Below are 18800 nucleotides of genomic sequence, written 5' to 3'. Positions count from 1 at the left end.
ATGGGGTTGCATGAAGATATAGAGATCATGTTTGTAAAGTGGTTAGCACAGAGTTTAATAAAGTGTTGACACGATTAATAAGGTTATAGAGTAAGCAGTGGAATCAGGACACTAACCAAGGTTCATGGTCTTTGTTGCATCTCTCTGGGTATTAAAGATGAGATACACCAGTTTTGAGGGCCAAAATAAATGTTTATAAGACTAATACTTTAAAAAGTACTTTTGATGTTATTACACTTTAAATACATATTATTATTATGATTGATTTTACAATTATAAGGTATCAAGATGAATTCCACTAGCCCTGCATCAAAATTGGCCTTGTTACCTTAAAGCACATTTTTGATTTTACACATGGTAGTGGGTTGTGTCCCTCTAAAATATATGTTAAAATACTAACCTCTAGTACCTGTGAATGGGACTTTGGGTGGAAATAGCACCTTTGCTAATACAATTAAGATGATGTCATACTCAATAGGTTGGTTTCACATCCACTGGTTGGTGTGTTCATAAGGGAAATGAGAAAGAGATTTGGACAGACACAGAAGATAACCATATAAAGACGGAAACAAAAATTGGAGGATGCAGCTACAAGCCAGGAAGTGCCAGAGATTGCTGGAAATGAGAAAGAGGCAAGGAAGAATTCTCCCCTAGAGCCTTTTGTGGGAGAATGGCCTTGCAAACACCTTAATTTCAGACATCTGGCCTCCAGAACTATGAAATAATAAATGTTTGCTGTTTTAAGCCATTTAGCTTATGGTAATTTGTTATAGCTGCCCTAGGACAAGAATACATACATGTACCTCTTCATATAATAATGTATTCCTGATAAGTTGTGTAAGATTATGCTTCTTTATTTCTTCATGATACTTTCAGGGATTTTTACTTCCAGATTAACATTTTTTTTTTTAGTGGTAGCTCAGAAAACTTGACATTCTCCTTTTCTAATTTTCTCTCACATCTCTGTCAAGTACTCAGTAGGGTATAAATAGACCATTCAACATAATTGGGGAACATAACTCTAAATAACGATGTGGTAAATACTTTTATAAGTAGAGCACTCATTTAATTTATGATTTGTAATTTAAGTAGTAGAGTGGAAAGAACAATGGCAGGTACAAGGGAAGGAGACATGGAAACTCAACCACAACTGCCTTTAGTTGAGCACTGACTGCATGTGAATGCATTGAACACAACACGTCTATCTCATTTCTCCTTTGGCATATTAATCACATCCCATTGTGCAAATTAAGATGCTCAAGTTTAAAGAGGCAATTAAATTAGTCTCATCAAGATCACACAGCTAGTAGGTGGTGGAGGTGGCACCCATCCTCAGGCTATTGGACTCCAAACCCCGTGTGAATTAGGGTTCTCTAAAGGGACAGAACTAATAGGATAGATGTATATATAAGAGGAGTTTATTAAGGAGTATTGACTCACATGATCACAAGGTGAGGTCCCACAATAGGCCGTCTGCAAGCTGAGGAGCAAGGAAACCAGCAGGAGTCCCAAAGCTGAAGAACTTGGAGTCTGATGATGTTCGAAGGCAGGAAGCATCCAGCACAGGAGAAAGATGTAGGCCAGAAGACTAAATCAGTCTAGTCTTTCCACGTTCTTCTGCCTGCTTCTATTCTGGCCATGCTGGCAGCTGATTAGATTGTGCCCACCCAGATTGAGGGTGGGTCTGCCTTTCCCAGTCCATTCCTCAAATATTAATCTCTTTTGGCAACACCCTCACAGACACACCCAGGAACAATACTTTGCATCCTTCAATCCAATCAAGTTGACACTCAATATTAACTATCACACCGCATTCTTCAGCTTTCATCTTGGTGTTAAATCTACCTCTCTAGTGCCTTCCTTACTCATCTGTAAGTTGAATGGGTTTGTTGGGAGATGCATTTCTCAAACTACTCTTCTGTGAGGCACAGTTCCACCTGAAGCCTAGAGACTCATTTCCATCCTGGAGTCATAATGACTATCCCATTCATAGAAGTGTCTAAAGAATAGAGAACAGGTGGCACATGTATACATATGTAACTAACCTGCACATTTTGCCCATGTACCCTAAAACTTAAAGTATAATAATAATAATAATAATAAAAGAATAGAGAACAGGTGAAGACTGGTAAACCATCTATGAGCCAATGAGCATTTTGAAGGACAGTGGTAAAGGGTTATAAAGCATTTGACTCACAGCCCAAGAATGAAAAGCCTAATTTGTCTAAGACTTTTTGCATACCATTTCCTCCTTTCTACTGTTTCCATTTCATCCTCTCCCCACACACATCACCCTCACAAAGGTGGTTTCATGCTTTTCCTTTTTCTTCCCACTCACTCCATTCTCACTTAGTCAAAATCTGACCTTGAACTATGAAGGCAAATTTAGAAGTTTGGAAAACGTGAGGATGAAATTACCTATGAGTTGTGGCTTGATAGTCTACTAGCATGGAATGGCTTACAAAAGGGAAAATAATAAAATCTGTGAAAAAATTAGAAAAAATAATTTCCATTTTTACTCCAGTACTCACAATGTATATACATTAAGAAACACTCAGAGTATTGAAAATTATGTCAGAATATGTGAGCAAGATATGTGTTAATTTATATACAATGTGATAATTTATAACTCAGTGACATTTCAGTTGCTGAGAAAATTTTTATTTGGTGTGACATCTTTCCTAGAAAGAGCCTGAAGTTACATAGGATAATAGTGCATATCCGTCCTGCCTTAAACTAACAGTGAATAGATGTTGTGATTTCACATTTACTAGTCAGACAACATAGAATCTGCAATGTTGAAAGTTCATAGTTGTAATCAGTCTTCTTTTATACAAAGAAGCCAAGAAAGGAAATTGAACAGTGCCTTCATAGTATATTCTCCACCTTGATAAAATACACCTAAGCCATTGTCTTGACCTAGGACTATACGTAGAGAAAAATCTGCTTCCCAGACAAACCAGACAGTTGATCTAGTACAAGGGCTATTTTAGTTAATGCCAGCTAAGAGGAGCAGAGCACTCAGACTATTGATTTCCAGTGCTGTCAACATTTGCTAACATACAATTATAAAACCGTTAGAGTCTATCTCCTCCCTAAAAGAACATGAACATTTAAAAGCTCCAGAGTTTTGAATGCTGAAACATTATAATTAGAACTTTCTTTTCCAGGAGCAAAAATGCCATTCTCAGAATGCGCCATGGTTTTACGAGTGCAGCTACTGGTCATTACCAATCAATTGTATCATTAGTTATTCCCCTTAAATACTCTGTTCCAATTAAATTCCTTGCAAAGTTTGCATAGACAGTAGAGTAATTGAAAATACCCTACTTGAAATCTCCCCTTGGAGAGAGGGCTGGATCATTTGCCATATACTTAGCTTCTCTTGGCTGCACAAGTGTGTGCTCCTTTGAGTCCTTGAATGCACTTGGCGGTGCCTCTCCCTGGCTTCACGGGGTGGTGCATGCAGCGCTCTTTGTCACAGCAGAGACCTGAACTGTCCATGCCCTTGTTAGGCAGTTCTGCCTTTATAGTGAGGAGCATATCTTCATCTCACAGATAATTTACCTGAAATGATGATTTCCTTTGCTAATATTGTCATTATAACTTAAAACTGTGTTTGTGTTTAAGTTGTTTAAGGTCAAAAGACTTATATTTGTTGCCCATTTGAAAGGACATTTTTCTTTTTCTTTTTAAGTGTCTTAACAAGTACTTAGCAATCTACAATGAATAGTGCAAATTATGATACAAAACACCCCAACATCAATTTCCTTGTTTTGAAGGTATGGTAGTCCCCCCTTATCTGTGTTTTCACTTTCCATGATTTAGTTACCCGAGGTTGACCATGGTCCCAAATTAGGCGAGTACAAAATTAGGTAAGATAATTTGAGAAAGAGGAGAGAGCACATTCACATAATTTTTATTACAATACAGTGTTATAATTGATTTATTTTTAGTTATTAATCTCTTACTGTGTATAATTTATCAATTAAACTTTATGTATAGAAAAAAAGGACAGTATATAATATGTAGGGTTTGGTACAATCCGTGGTTTCAGACATTCACAGGGGTCTTGTGTCCCTTGTGGATAAGAAGGGACTACTGTACGTGGGATTCTTGTTGGCAGAGGCTATATGGTATCTGTAAATTACTGCAAGATTCTCTTGAAATCTTTATACAGACTCCAGGAAGCCAGCATAAATGAATTTAAGGGAAAAAATAATCCCAGTTCCAGCTTCCAGGAAAAGCCCAAATGTCAACAGTTAATGCTTACTAATGAAATGAGATGTCACAGAGTGTCTCAGATGTATGGCAGCAATGATTGGCACTCCCTCTTCTGTTATTATTTTCTGCAGCCCCTGGCACAAGTTGGCATATTGTTAAAACTCTCTCACCAGTGGTGAATTGAGAGGGTGAATCAGTGGAAAGGAATGCTCTGATGTATAGGCTATCTCATGCATTTAAATTACGGACAAAATACATTATACAAAAAAGATACTTGCACATGCATGTTTATAGCAGCACAATTTGCAATTGCAAAAATGTGGAACCAGCCCAAATGCCCATCAATCAATGAGTGGATAAAGAAACTATGGTATATATATACAATGGAATACTACTCAGCCATAAAAAAGAATGAATTAATGGCATTTGCAGCAACCTGAATGGGATTGAAGACTATTATTCTAAGTGAAGTAACTCAGGAATGGAAAACCAAACATCGTATGTTCTCACTTATAAGTGGGGGCTAAGTTATGAGGATGCAAAGGCGTAAGAATGACACAGTGGACTTTGGGGACTCGGGCAAAAGATGGGATGGCGGTGAGGGATAAAATACTACAAATTGGGTTCATTGTATACTGCTTGGGTGATGGGTGCACCAAAATCTCACAAATCACCACTAAAGAACTTATTCATGTAACCAAATACCACCTGTTCCCCCAAAACCTAAAGAAATAAAAATACATAAAAATAATAAATTATGGACAAAATAGTGATTGTTCAGATTGAGCGTCTGCTGCTAAATGACACTGATGATGTCCAGAGAGATGAAGAGAGGCTAAGGATAAACTAGAAGCAACAGAAAGCCAGGTGGGAAAGCCAGGGGTCTTCTGTGGTTGTGCAGAAAGAATTTTTCTCCTCTAGCAGGAAGGTGGAGAAAAATGAGAACAAAGCCCAGAAACTGAGAGTGTGATGGGCGAACTTCATAGGCTGTCAAATGCCCCACCAGGATGGGTCTGTTATGCCAAGTTGGGCCCCAGACCACATGGCGTGGGAACATCTAGGTGGACGCCCTTGGAGATTTTGACTTCTTAAGACTCCTCCAGCCTTCTGAGCCTGCAGATGTCACCCAGTCTTCCCCATGAAGAATGAGCATCCCCAGTCTCCACAGCAGCTTCCCAGCACTCTGGAATCATGGAAAGTGCCCTGGAAAGTGCTAAGGACTTTCTCCCAAGGCAACCTGTCCTCCTCCTGTCTCCAGAATCTGCCTCCACATCTCCTTTTGGATGTGGGGCCAATAATTAAGGTGCAGCACAATCCAGCTGTGGATGTGCTGGGCCTAAGGGACTGTACTGGAGAAGGTGCTGCAAGCCCTGCTCAACATGCCCTGGCAGGAACTGGAGAGTAACATGTGGGACGGGATTCTGCGGGTACTTGATCAAGAGCACCAAAATATAAAATCGGGCAGGTAAGTATATTTAGGAATCTTCTCCTGAAATATAGAATAAAGAAATTTAATCCTGGCAAAGATCCCAATAAATGGTTCAAAATTGCTACTAGGATGCCTCCAAGTGCATGGAAAAAATGATGGCCCATACTGAGTGACATTGAAATGCTAGAATCACTGATGCAGACATTGCCAAGAAGAAAAGGACTAAGAGGCCCCAGGAAGTGAGCAACCAGAATGGATATTCTGCACGTGGTTAGGCATCTGGCCAGATGTTATGTGCTATAACCATCCTAGGTGATGCACCATTTATCAAAGCCACACAGGATGTCCCATAGAGCCAATGGGAGGGCTATCAGCATCACTAACATTCCATGGTGGTTCTCTGCAGATGAGAGCTGACAGTAAGAGAGGCTGTAATAGAACTTTGTTTGATGATTGCAGTGAGGGTGGTAGTACCCCCTAGAAGGGAGGCCAGGTGTTGCCACCCTAATAAATATGTTTCTAGCCACACTTCATCACAGTATCTCATTCTGGAGAATGCAACCTGTAACTATAAGAATCTAAGTTCTGTGTAAGGTACATAGCAATAAATTCACATCTAGACACATCATAGTGGGATTTCAGAAAATCAAAGAGAAAAACAAAACCTTAAAAGCTACCCGAGAAAAAAAGAGCTTACAAAAGAACAACAATTAGACTGGCAGCAATCTACTTATAACAGTCAATGACAGGGACAATAGGATAACATCTTCAAAGGGCTGACAGAGAGTGGATATCAAATAAGAACTCAGTATCCAAGTTCTTTCACTAAATATTTCATTAAAAACTGAGGACCAAATAAAGACATTTTGAGACAAGCAAAGAGTTTATACCGTTCTTGGATCTGATGGAAGTACTGAAAGAGATGTACATCAGCCAGAAACAAATTGAATCCACGAAACAAGTGGGATTTAAGTCATAATAATCACTCAGAAATTACTACATAATAGCAATACATTTAAATAAGTATAGACTATCATTTGCTTTCAATGATTTTAGTACACATTATCTGTGTCTCTTTTGTGTACTATTTAGTATAGAGTTTCCATCTATAATTTTATTTCTTATTTGTTATAGAGTAGGCCCTTTATACAGCCTCAGATATTTGCAAATACTCAATTTTTAAAAATGCTATCTTAGCACTTGGCAAGAATTAAGATATCCAGAGGAGCAGAAAGCACAAAAGATCTTTTAACATTTGAAAGCTGGGTAATTGCCACACGTTCACCTCCTAATGTCTGTATTTATATTGGTGTCTTAACCGAAAGGCAGGTTACAACATCAGGTCTTGGACATCCTGAGATGATTACTAAGTGTTGGAACTGAAACTTTCAACTCCAGGGGCTCCAAGGTGATGTTGTGTTTGTTATATTTTAAAAAGGTGATGGGGTTAATATTTGTTGAGCACTTACTATATGTTATACACATTCATATATGGACAATCCCCAAAAGAACCCTATAAGGTAGGCATTATTATTCATATCTTATTGATGAGGCAATTGATAAGAGATTAAATACTTTTTCAAAGTCTCAATAGAAAAGGGCAGTGTTAGGATTTGACACGGAGAGATGTGACAATATAGATATATCTCTTCTCATTCTTCAACCTGTTAATTTCAAGACTCCTTTGCTGTCTCTTTTTTCTGTGCTTGACCTTTTTATTCTGATATTTCTCTAAAGTTTTATTATTGGCCCATATCTCATCTACTTCCCCTAGCAGGAGTTTTAAACAATCTTCCAGATCTACGTGTCTAACCTGAATGGTCAGTGGTTTACCAGATGTCAAAAAGACATGGCTTCTTTCTTCAGTCAGTTCATCTAGTCATTCACTATTTATTGAAAGTTACTATATTATAGTTATTGTCTTAAGTAAGGAGTATCAAATGTGACGTAAGACATGGCATTGCCCTCGAGGATCCTTTAGTTTCAGTAGCTCAACCTGTTCAAACCCCATCCTCTCTTATGTCTTCATTATAGTAAGTGGAACCACCATCCATCCACACCTGCAGGGTAAACACTAGAAAGTCATCCCAATCTCTTCCCATTCTTCCATCCAATAATACAATTGACCTCCAAATCCTGCCAGTTCCAACGTCCCCTCTTCAACCTCTCTTGTGCCTTTGTTCATGCCCTCTTCACCTATTAACCCAATTACTACTGTTGCCTCCTTGATGCTTTCACTACCTGCTTCCTACTTGGGTTCATTCTCTACATATGCCAGTGTAGGTTTGAGCAGATTATTCCTTGGCTTAAATCCCTTGAATTGCTGTCCTCTATGTATAGGATAAGATCCACACTCTCCACAAATCACACAGCTTTATATAGCAAGGTCCTCATCTCCTGCAACTTGGTCCCCTACCTCTTAGCCCCTCAAAACCCACCGTTGTGTCCCCCACTCCAGCCACAACCATTTCATGCTTCCATGACCTTCCTAACAGTATCCCTTTGGTCTGAAATGATCCTCCCTCCTTACACCATGTATGGTAGATTTCATACAACCTACCAATCTTTAAATTTCAGCAAAATCATCACTCCTTTATTAGGCCTTCCTTGACTCTTCCAGGGAGAATAAACTATTCTCCCTTTATGAGCCCTAAAAGAATCTTACATATTTATATCACAGTTAATATTTTAATATTAATACAAATTACTAATTTAAATATTTACTTAACATTTAATTTTAATTTAAATATTTGTATTATAAATTTGATAGTAATATAATGTATTAATATAATTAATAATTTTTAGGGGTTATAGCATAATCTTTAAAAAAGTATTTGCTTACGTGTCCAAATTTATTTCCTAAACTCCTCATGGAAGGAGTTATGTGTTATTCATTGTCACATCTCCAAGACCTAGCAAGTGCTTGGCATGGGTCCCATCTGTCTAATTCAATCAACGTTGAATGAATGAATGAATGAGTGAAGATGTGATTCAAAAGCACTCCCCAGTACACCCTTGCAATGATAGGGCACTAGGCCCCATAAAAAGCAATTCACTGCTTTGTCTTTCCTGCTCATAGAAGAATAGAAAAATACTCAACTATCTTCTGGAGTAGCTCAGCTTTGTAACTCGCTTCTCAGAGTCTACTCTGAAAACACAAAGAGCCCTTGATTGACAGCTGACCTGAAGCAAGTTCCCTTCTAAATCTATACCAACAAATGCTGGCAGTTTCTCCCTTAAAACACTGCTGTTATAAAACCGTCAATTTCCTTGTTAGAGTTGGATCAGGGTTTTGCTCATCTAATGTTAGAATTTATAATTGGAAATTCTGTTTCCTCTGCAAGCTGGCAAAGCAACAGTGCTCATCTGCTTGAAATCCTGAAAAGAGAAGTAAATAATAACAGTGGGGAAGAAGTTAGTACTCATTTTAAAGGCTGCAGGTACTTCTAAACTATTACTTTGAAGACCTAGCATGGGGAAGTATCAGCTGTAAATGCTGGGCTATGTACGTATTTGTTTGCCATTAGAATGTTGAAGTTTTATTCCTTAGATCTACAGAGTATCTTCCTATTGTCCAACGTCTAGGGCTTTGCACTTTCTTTTTTACCAGATGGTAGTGCTAAAATCATTTTCAAAGTGAATATTTTAGCTTTAAAAAAATAAAACATGAGATGGCATGTATGGAAAATTAGGCCAATTTAATTTTGTTCACTATTTTGTTAAAATTATTTTTAGAATATTTCATCAATCTTGACATTTTCACAGATATTTTTATCAGTTCAGCCTGTTCTGTATTACTTACCAGTCTGGTTGCTATGGCATGACAATGATTTTTCTTATTTTTTTTCCAAACAAATAATAACTTTTCTGTAACAATGCACTTAGGTTTTAAAAAGTGCATACTTGCTCTCCAAGGCTATTTTCAATTGTATAGACCAACTGTACTTTAGCTTCTAACTGTCTTTAATCTTCAGTGTTATTAGAAAAGGATTCATGTCCTTGGGGACAGAGGATTTTTAATTGAAACCCAAACCCCACAGCACTAATAAAATATTCTGTGATATAGCAATATGAAGGTTATTTAAAGGAAGAAAAGAGCACTAATTTGGTTCATTCAAAAAAGTGAATAAACTCTGGCCCCAATTTAGAGCTAGGAAACTAGATCCTATCTAGCAGGGAACCTGCTTTGATCTGTCTCTTCCCAAAGCATTTGTCCAGTAACCCCAGTTTAGCATTTGATCCCTCCCCTGTGTACACCACTCCACCACTGAATTATAGTCTTCCAAGGAAAGGGACTCCGACGGGTCTTATAAATCTCTGTGTGCCCACAGAGTAGAGCACTGGGCGGGGCACTGGTGAATGTTCAGTGAGGGCCCACTTCTGAGTGGTGGATCAGGTCTGTAAAGCACAGAGGTCTTCCCTTAGGCTTCTCCCTTCGGTCCCTCCAACCTCCCAATCCAGTGAATGGGAAGTGCAAAGAGTGGCTCAGAAAAAAAGAATGAGATCGTGTTCTTTAGAGCAACATGAATGGAGCTGGAGACCATTATCCTTAGCAAACTAACGTAGGAACAGAAAACCAAATACTGCATGTTCTCACTTATAAGTGGGAACTAAATGATGAGAACACATGGACACAAAGAGGGGAACAACAGATGCTGGGACCTACTTGAGGGTGGAGGGTGGGAGGAGAGAGAGGATCAGAAAAAAATGACTATTGAGTACTAGGCTTAGTACCTGGGTGATGACATAATCTGTACAACAAACCCGTGTGACATGAGTTTACCTATATAACAAACCCCGCACATGTACCCCAAACCTAAAATAAAAGTTAAAGAAAAGCCTGGAGCAAAGCTGCAAAGCTGACCCAGGAACCTCTCTGGCCTCTTACATCCTTTTGTCATCACCGCTGGCTGGGGCTACAGAGCAAGGTGGCAGACGCATCATGCCTCCATCTTTCTAGTGTTCCTGAAGTTTCCTCTCCAGGAAGACCTACATCAGAACTCCTTCAGTCCAGTGGATCTCAGACCTACCCTCTCTTTCTGTTTAAATGACATTCAAGTAGAGGAAGCCCGTCCTGTCTCTTGGCTTTCTGTCTTCCTTGTATCTGACACAGATGTGTGGAATCATTTCGCCTTTCAGAACTTCTTTGTAGGGAATGAAAGCTGTTAAAGACTACAACAGGTTGGGTGACAAAATAATCCTAAATGCTTTCTACAACTATGTCTATTCAGAAAAAATGTGCATATCTGTGCTTTTAAATGTGGTCTCAGGGCTGCCTTATGACTTTTGTGGATTGTAGACGCTTTCGCCATTAGAGGTCCATTCCTCCATAACAAATATTAAAAATTGTATCTTATGACTGTTGGCTTAAAGACAATATAATCCAGGCTAGATTACAGATTTTTCTGCTGGTTTTAGAAGAAATTAAAACATTTTCATGGGCCTCTACATGGGACCCATGTGGACCCTGTGTACTGAGCTTCCCTTGCCTAATGGAAAAGTCAGTCCTGTGAGGTCCAACTTAGCTACAGGCCGGGCGCAGTGGCTCATGCCTGTAATCCCAGCACTTTGGGAGGCTGAGGCGGGCGGATCACCTGAGGTCAGGAGTTCAAGACAAGCCTGACCAATATGGTGAAACCTCATCTTTACTAAAAATACAAAAATTAGCCAGGCGTACTGGCATGTGCCTGTAGTCTCAGCTACTCATGAGGCTGAGACAGGAGAATTGCTTGAACCCGGGAGGTGGAGGTTACTGTGAGCCAAGATTGCGCCACTGCACTCCAGCCTGGGTGACAGAGCGAGACTCCATCTCAAAAAATAAAATAAATAAAATAGCTTAGCTGTGACTTGCAGGAAGTACTCAAATCTCACCCTAGGTAACCAAAACTCAGAATCAGATCAGGGACGTTTCCAGCATCCGCACTGGGTCCCCCGTCTCCATCCCAGTTAATCCTGTCGCCACCACATCAATTAGTTTTGCTTGTTGTGACTATTAAGTGGACTTGTACAGTGTATACTATTATGTCTGGCTTATTTTGCTCAACAGAATATATGTGATTTGTTCATGATGCTACATATAATACAAAATCATTCTTTATTTCTGACACAACATTTTATATATCTATTCTTCGGTTAATGGATATTTATGTTTGCAGTTTTAGGGTACTGTGAAAAAATCTGCTATGGACATTCTTGTACATGTATTTTGGTAGACAAAACATGCTTGTTTCTCTTGGGCATATACCTAGGAGATTTATAAAATATATGTTTTCAGAGTGGGAGTTAAGAGTGTTTCCAAATCAAGGTGGAACATTAGTATTCCTTTTACCTAAGGTTTGATTCCTTAGCATTTGTTCTGACAGCAGTGCTAAAGTTCACTGACCCAGGCTTTGAGGTATCCTAGAGAAGTGGTTCTCAAAGTGTGGTCCCAAAACCAGTAGCATAGATATAATCTGAAAACTCGCTAGAAAATGTAAAATCTCAGGCTCTACCCCAATCCTACTCTATTAGTCCATTCTAAGACTCCTATAAAGAACTGCCTGAGACTGAGTAATTTATAAAGAAAGGAGTTGTAATTGACTCACAGTTCTGCATGGCTGGAGAGGCCTCAGGAAACTTACAATCATGACAGAAGGCAAAGGGGAAGCAGGCACCTTTTTTCACAGGCAGCAGGAGAGAGAGAGCTGGGGAAACTATCAGATCTCATGGAGCTCCTTCACTATCATGAGAACAGCATGGGGGAAACTGCCCCTATGATCCAGTCATCTCCCACCAGGTCCCTCCTTCAAAGCATGGAGATTACAATTTGACATGAGATTTGGGTGGGTACACAGAGCCAAACCATATAACCTATGGAATCAGTAACTCTTGGAGTGGGACCCAGAAATCTGTGTTTTAACAGACTCCTCGGGGGCTCTGATGGAGCTTAGCCTAGCCTCACACTAAAGTTTGAGAACCACTATTTTAAATGTGAGGACCTGTGGGGAGCTCCTATCTTGGCCCCCAGCAGATAGGCTTGGGGCCTATCAGGGCAGTAAACACAAGCACTGCATTTTCTCTCAGCTGTTGGATGTTATTTTAATGGAGTGAGGAATAGCAGTAATTATCAAAGGAGAGCATGCAGAAACTTTGCAGATTTTTAAAAATAAGATGAGGACACCTATATCAATCTTTCAGGGTTCAATCAGACAAGCAGAACCACTAGGATGCACACACACAGTGATGGTGAATTTTATGTGTCAAAATTAGTTAGGCTATGATGCCCAGTTGTTTGGTGAAGCATCTGTCTGGATATTGCAGCGAAGGTATTTTTTAGATTTGATTAGGATTCAAATCAGGAGACTTTGAGTAAAGCAGATTGCCCTCCATCAGGTGAGTGGGGAGCTCTTCAATTACTTGAAGGTCTTAAGAGAAAAGATTGAGGTCCCCCAAAGAGGAAGGACTTCTGCCTCCAGACTCAAAACTGCAACATCAACTCTTGCTGGAATTTCCAACCTGCTGGCCTGTCCTACAGATTTCAGACTTGCCAGCACCAAAGCCCCACCTCAACTGTATTAACTGCTTCCTTAAAATAAATCTCTCTCTGTATGTCTACACATAGATACATAATACAGACACACACACACACACCCTATTTGTTGTTTCTCTGAAGAACACTAATATATACACATGTATGTATGCCTGCCTGCCTTCTTTCCTTCCTTCCTTCCTCCCTCCCTTCCTTCCTTCCTCCTTTTCTTTCTCTCTCTCTTTCCCTCCCTCCCTTCCTTCCTTCTTTCCTTGCTTTCCTTACTTTCTTAGCTTGCTAGGGCTGCCATAACAAAGTACTGCACACTAAATGGCTTAAAGAACATAAGTTTATTTTCCTGAAGTTCTGGAGGCCGAAAGTCTGAAATCAGGGTGTCGGCAGGTTTGGTTTCTCCTGAGGCCTTTCTTCCTGGCTGCAGATGGCCACCTTCTCATTGTGCCTCTCTCTGTATTTCCTGATACAGTTGACTCTTGAACAATGTGGGGGTTAGGAGCACTGACCTCCCTGCACAGTTGAAAATTCATGTATTACTTTTGACTCCCCCAAAACTTAATTACTAATAGTCTACTGTTGACCGAGAAGCCTTACCAATAACATAAACATTCAATTAACACATATTTTATATGTTATATGTGTTTTATACTGTATTCTTACAATAAAATAAGAGAAAAGAAAATGTTATTAAGATAATAAAGGAAGAGAAAATATATTTACTATGCATTAAGTGTAAGTGGATTATCGTCCTCATTATCTTCTCATTGAGTAGGCTGAGGAGGAGGAGGAATTGGTTTTGCTGTCTCAAGGGTAGCAGAGGTGGAAGGGGAAGCAGGAGAGACAGACACACTCATTGTAATTTTTATTGAAAAAATGTGTAAGTGGACCTGCACAGTTCAAACTTGTGTCGTTCAAGGGTCAGCTGTATGTTTTTCTTTTAAGGACATCTGTCAGATTGAATACTGACAGGCTCATTGTAACTTAATCAGCTCTTTAAAGGACTGGTCTCCGAATAGAGTCAGATTCTAAGGTACCAGGGTCTAGGGCTTCAACATGTGAATTGTGGGGAGATACAATTCAGCCTCTTAACTCTCTCTGTCTTATCTACCCATCTGTCCTCTCTCTATGATCTGTCTATCTGAGTTTGTTACAGGGATTTGACCTTCTACAATCATGGGCACTGCTTAAGCAGCCTCTGGATGGCTGTAGCCTTTGCCTTTGGCACTGGAGCTTAAAGTCCACATGTCAGAAAGTGAAGATGGATGTAAACAGGGATCAAGAACAAGTTAGAACTCACAGCATGAGTCCCATGCCGATGGACCAAAATCTATGCCATTTTTGATGACTTGGACCATAGTGTCAAGGATATCCTGCAAAACCCAGGACCCTGGGAACTAAACACATATCTGGACCAGGCATCATAGAAAAAGGATCCATGAGCAGGGAGAAGAGCTGCAGCCTCAGCTGCTGCGTCAGAGCAGTGAGGCGAGTCAGCAGATCAGTAACAATCTGTGTGACCTACAGAATGGCTACTCCTCCCCTTCTGCCTCCAAGTCTCCCAAAGAATGTTTCTTATGACCCACCCAAACCAGAAACATACAGGGAGGGATTTCTGGGAAATGAAGCTCAGCCTAGCCAAGCTGACATGTCACAAAGCCACGACAGCACCCTTACCGGCTCATAGAAGCAGCTGAGACTCTGCATTTAGTTTTAGAAAGAGTAGTAGGTATCTCAAATGAAAATGTGTGAACTTTCTCCTTCAAACATGCTCTAAAGGTCATGAGATTTGGAGACAGAAGACCTGGCTTTAAGTTCCAATTCTTCCCCTGTATTATCTGGAAAAATCATTGAAGTCTTTATCGAGTGCCTTAACTTCTCTGATGCTCAGATTCAGCATCTGTAAAATGAGAATAGTATTGTTGGTAGAGGGTTGGCAGACTTCCATGATATAATACATGTGAGGTTTTTGTTGTTTTTCTGTTGTCCTTAAAATCGCAGACACTAAAATAAAATCGATCCTGCTTTGCTTTGCTTTTTGATGATAGTGTGTGCTGATGCAGCATACAGACAAGTCTTTTTCAGAGAGCACTGACACATGCCTACTTTCATAAACTCATTTTCTCTTCTCACCTGACTTGCTGGCAGAAATAGGAAGTTCATATGCTACTTTTGAGCAGGAAGTAGAAGACAAGGTGCAGGAAAAGACAGGCTCTTAATGAGGCATTTTATAATATGTAAAAATATTTCCATATAGCACCCATTCCACCTTCACCCCCACAAAAGAAATGGTGATTTGTATTTTATTAATATCTTTATTATACAACTATATTTTAATTGTCTATATTTTGCTTGCAAACCTCCCTGGGGACAGGAACTCAAGTGCCTAGGACTTCCCCTAGCATAAAATGGTGCTTCCAAAACTTTTATAGTGAATTGAGAATTCATTGCTTTACAGCTGCCTTTGTTTATAATCTCTAGTAAAAAATAGCTACAAAACCACATATGTATATTCTGTCTAGAGAGATGACTTTTAAAAAAAAATTTAAAAGCTTGGCTACCCTCTTTAGTTGTATATGTCTGCTATCTCCTCTACAATTTGTCACCAAGGAAGGACCAGGTGAACACACAGTAAGATACAAGCCAGGGAGAGAGCCCTCACCAGGAACCCAGTCTGGCAGCACCTCAATCTTGGATTGCCCAGCCCACACAACTGTGAGAAATTAAGGTCTGTTGTGTAAGTCACCCATTACAGTATTGTGTTAGAGCAGCCTGGACTAAGATACCTAATAAGAAAGGCTTGGGCTCTGATGTTCAAATATTAGCTCTGCCATTTGCTTGATGAGTTTCTGAACCTCAGTTTCCTCAGCTGGAAAATGATACCAGTGGGACTACTCGCATTGTAGAGGTTAACGCTCAGGGCTGGTAAACCTGGTGCATGGTGAACATGCAGCAGATCTCTGGTGTGGGTGGAGGCACCATATCTTAAGTGCCTGCCCTACAATAAGCTGTGATTTACAACAGGAACCTAAAATTTCAGCTTCCTTTTCTGCACTGTTTTTCTGATTTCTGGATGAAATTATCTTTATTTTCTTCTAGAAGGAAAACAAAAAGATGCCTTAGTTCCATGGAAGGCTGCTCTGAGGGATATTCTGCTAAGTGGCATCCAGACAGAACACGGAGAAGCTCCTCGATTGCGTCTCTCCCCTGCCTTATTGTTTCCTGCTGCCCTTGACGCTCCACTGTTGCGGCTATTACAAGGTTAGAAGGATGCTCACGACCAACGAGACAGAGTCCTTTGCATATGGCCTTGAGGATGTGTGCTTCTGAAATCTAACAAGTAAGTAATAAACAGGCAGTTCTCAGAGCAAGAGGCTGAGACTGCTGCTTCACTCGGAGGGAACATAAAGCTTTTCAGGGGTGGGTTACAGGTTTCCACGTCGTGAGGCAAGCATCACCTTTTATCAAGAAAATATCCTGGTTATTTCCTTCTATGTTCAATAGAGTATATTGTTTTAAGGTTTTATAGGACTGCATAATTATGTTTAATCACAAAGAAAAAATTGAAGTCATAATAAAATAGTTAAAATGTACACACGTTGGCTGGAAGTGGTGGCTCAGGCCTGTAATCTCAGCACTTTGGGAAGCTGAGCTGGGAGGATCACCTGAGGCCAGAAGGTTGAGACCAGCCTGGGCAACATGGTGTGTCCGGAATTGGTGAGTTTTTGGTCTCACTGACTTCAAGAATGAAGCCGTGGACCCTCGCAGTGAATTGTTACAGTTCTTAAAGGCGGCGTGTTCGGACTTTGTTCCTTCTGATGTTTGGATGTGTTGGGAGTTTCTTCCTTCTGGTGGGTTTGTGGTCTCGCTGGCTTAAGAGTGAAGCTGCAGACCTTCGCGGTGAGTGTTATAGCTCTTAAGGCAGCGTGCCTGGAGTTGTTCATTCCTCCCGGTGGGTTCGTGGTCTCGCTGGCTCAAGAGTGAAGCTGCAGACTTTCGCGGTGAGTGTTATAGCTCTTAAGGCAACGTGCCTGGAGTTGTTCGTTCCTCCTGGTGGGTTCGTGGTCTCGCTGGCTCAAGAGTGAAGCTGCAGACACCTTCGTGGTGAGTGTTACAGCTCTTAAGGCAGCGTGCCTGGAGTTGTTCGTTCCTCCTGGTGGGTTCGTGGTCTCGCTGGCTTCAGGAGTGAAGCTGCAGACCTTTGCGGTGAGTGTTATAGCTCATAAAGACAGTGTGGACCCAAAGAGTGAGCAGTAGAACAAAGCTTCCACAGTGTGGAAGGGGACCCCAGCTGGTTGCCACTGCTGGCTCGGGAAGCCTGCTTTTATTCTCTTATCTGGCCTCACCCACATCCTGCTGATTGGTCCATTTTACAGAGAGCTGATTGGTCTGTTTTACAGAGAGCTGATTGGTCCGTTTTGACAGGGTGCTGATTGGTGCATTTACAATCCCTGAGCTAGACACAAAAGTTCTCCACCTCCCCAGATTAGCTAGATACAGAGTGTGGACACAAAGGTTCTTGAAGTCCCCACCAGAGTAGCTAGATACAGTGTCGATTGGTGCATTCACAAACCCTGAGGTAGACACAGGGTGCTGATTGGTGTATTTACTATCCCCTAGCTAGACATAAAGATTCTCCAAGTCCCCACCAGACTCAGGATCCCAGCTGGCATCACCCAGTGGATCCCGCATGGGGGCCGCAGGTGGAGTTGCCCGCCAGTCCCGCGCCCTGTGCCCGCAATCCTCAGCCCTTGGGCAGTCGATGGGACTGGGCGCCGTGGAGCAGGGGGTGGTGCTCCTGGGGGAGGCCCGGGAGGCGCAGGATCCCACGGCAGGGCGAGGGCTGGGGGAGGCTCAGGCATGGAGGGCTGCAGGTCCCGAGCCTTGCCCCCAGGGGAGGCAGTTATGGATCGGCAAGAAATCGAGCACAGCGCTGGTGGGCCAGCACTGCTGGGGCACCTGGCGCACCCTCTGCAGCAGCTGGCCTGGGTGGTAAGCCCTTCACTGCCCCGGGCCGGCAGGGCCAGCTGGCCACTCCGAGTGCGGGGCCCGCCAAGCCCACGCCGACTGGGAACTCCAGCTGGCCCGCAGGCGCCGCGTGTAGCCCAGGTTCCTGCTCGCGCCTCTCCCTCCACACCTCCCCGCAAGCCGAGGGAGCTGACTCCGGCCTTGGCCAGCCCAGAGAAGGGCTCCCATGGTGCAGCGGTGGGCTGAAGGGCTCCTCAAGCGCAGCCAGAGTGGGCGCCGAGGCCGAGGAGGCACCGAGAGTGAGCGAGGGCTGTGAGGGCTGCCAGCAGGCTGTCACCTCTCAATGGCAAGACCGCCATGTCTACAAAAAATTTTAAAAATTAGCTGGGCATGGTGGTGCACACCTGTAGTTCCAGCTACTTAGGAGGCTGAGGCAGAAGGATCACTTGAACCCAGGAGGTAGAAGCTGTAGTGAGCCATGATTGCACCATTGCACTCCAGCCTGGGTAACAGACCAAAATCCTCTCTCAAAGAAACAGACAGACAAATAAATACTTTGTACTTTCTGTCCAGTTTTGCTGTGAACCTAAAACTGTTCTACACAATAAAGTAAAAATTTTTTTAAAAACACAGAATTTCTTAAATGCTTATGGTTGTAAA

General features: G+C 41.5%; 1 protein-coding gene across 4 annotated transcripts in view; it reads left to right on the top strand.

Annotated features, from left to right (window-relative positions):
- The window catches only part of LOC117975644 (uncharacterized), a 401045-nt gene that overhangs the window by 368980 nt on the left and 13265 nt on the right, over positions 1-18800 (top strand). For 3 of the 4 annotated variants that reach the window (XR_010109640.1, XR_010109639.1, XM_063595841.1), the window contains one exon: positions 16272-16512. The gene's annotated coding sequence lies outside the window, so the exon portion shown is untranslated. Of the gene's footprint in view, positions 1-15999; positions 16081-16271; positions 16513-18800 lie in introns of those variants that run through there. The other variant, XM_034936870.3, reaches the window with a different exon arrangement.

Source organism: Pan paniscus, chromosome 14, assembly GCF_029289425.2.
Source record: "Pan paniscus chromosome 14, NHGRI_mPanPan1-v2.0_pri, whole genome shotgun sequence".
NCBI classification, from domain to species: domain Eukaryota; kingdom Metazoa; phylum Chordata; class Mammalia; order Primates; family Hominidae; genus Pan; species Pan paniscus.
The sequence above is the reverse complement of the archived record's forward strand: the minus strand, read 5'-3'. Positions and strand labels throughout refer to the sequence as shown.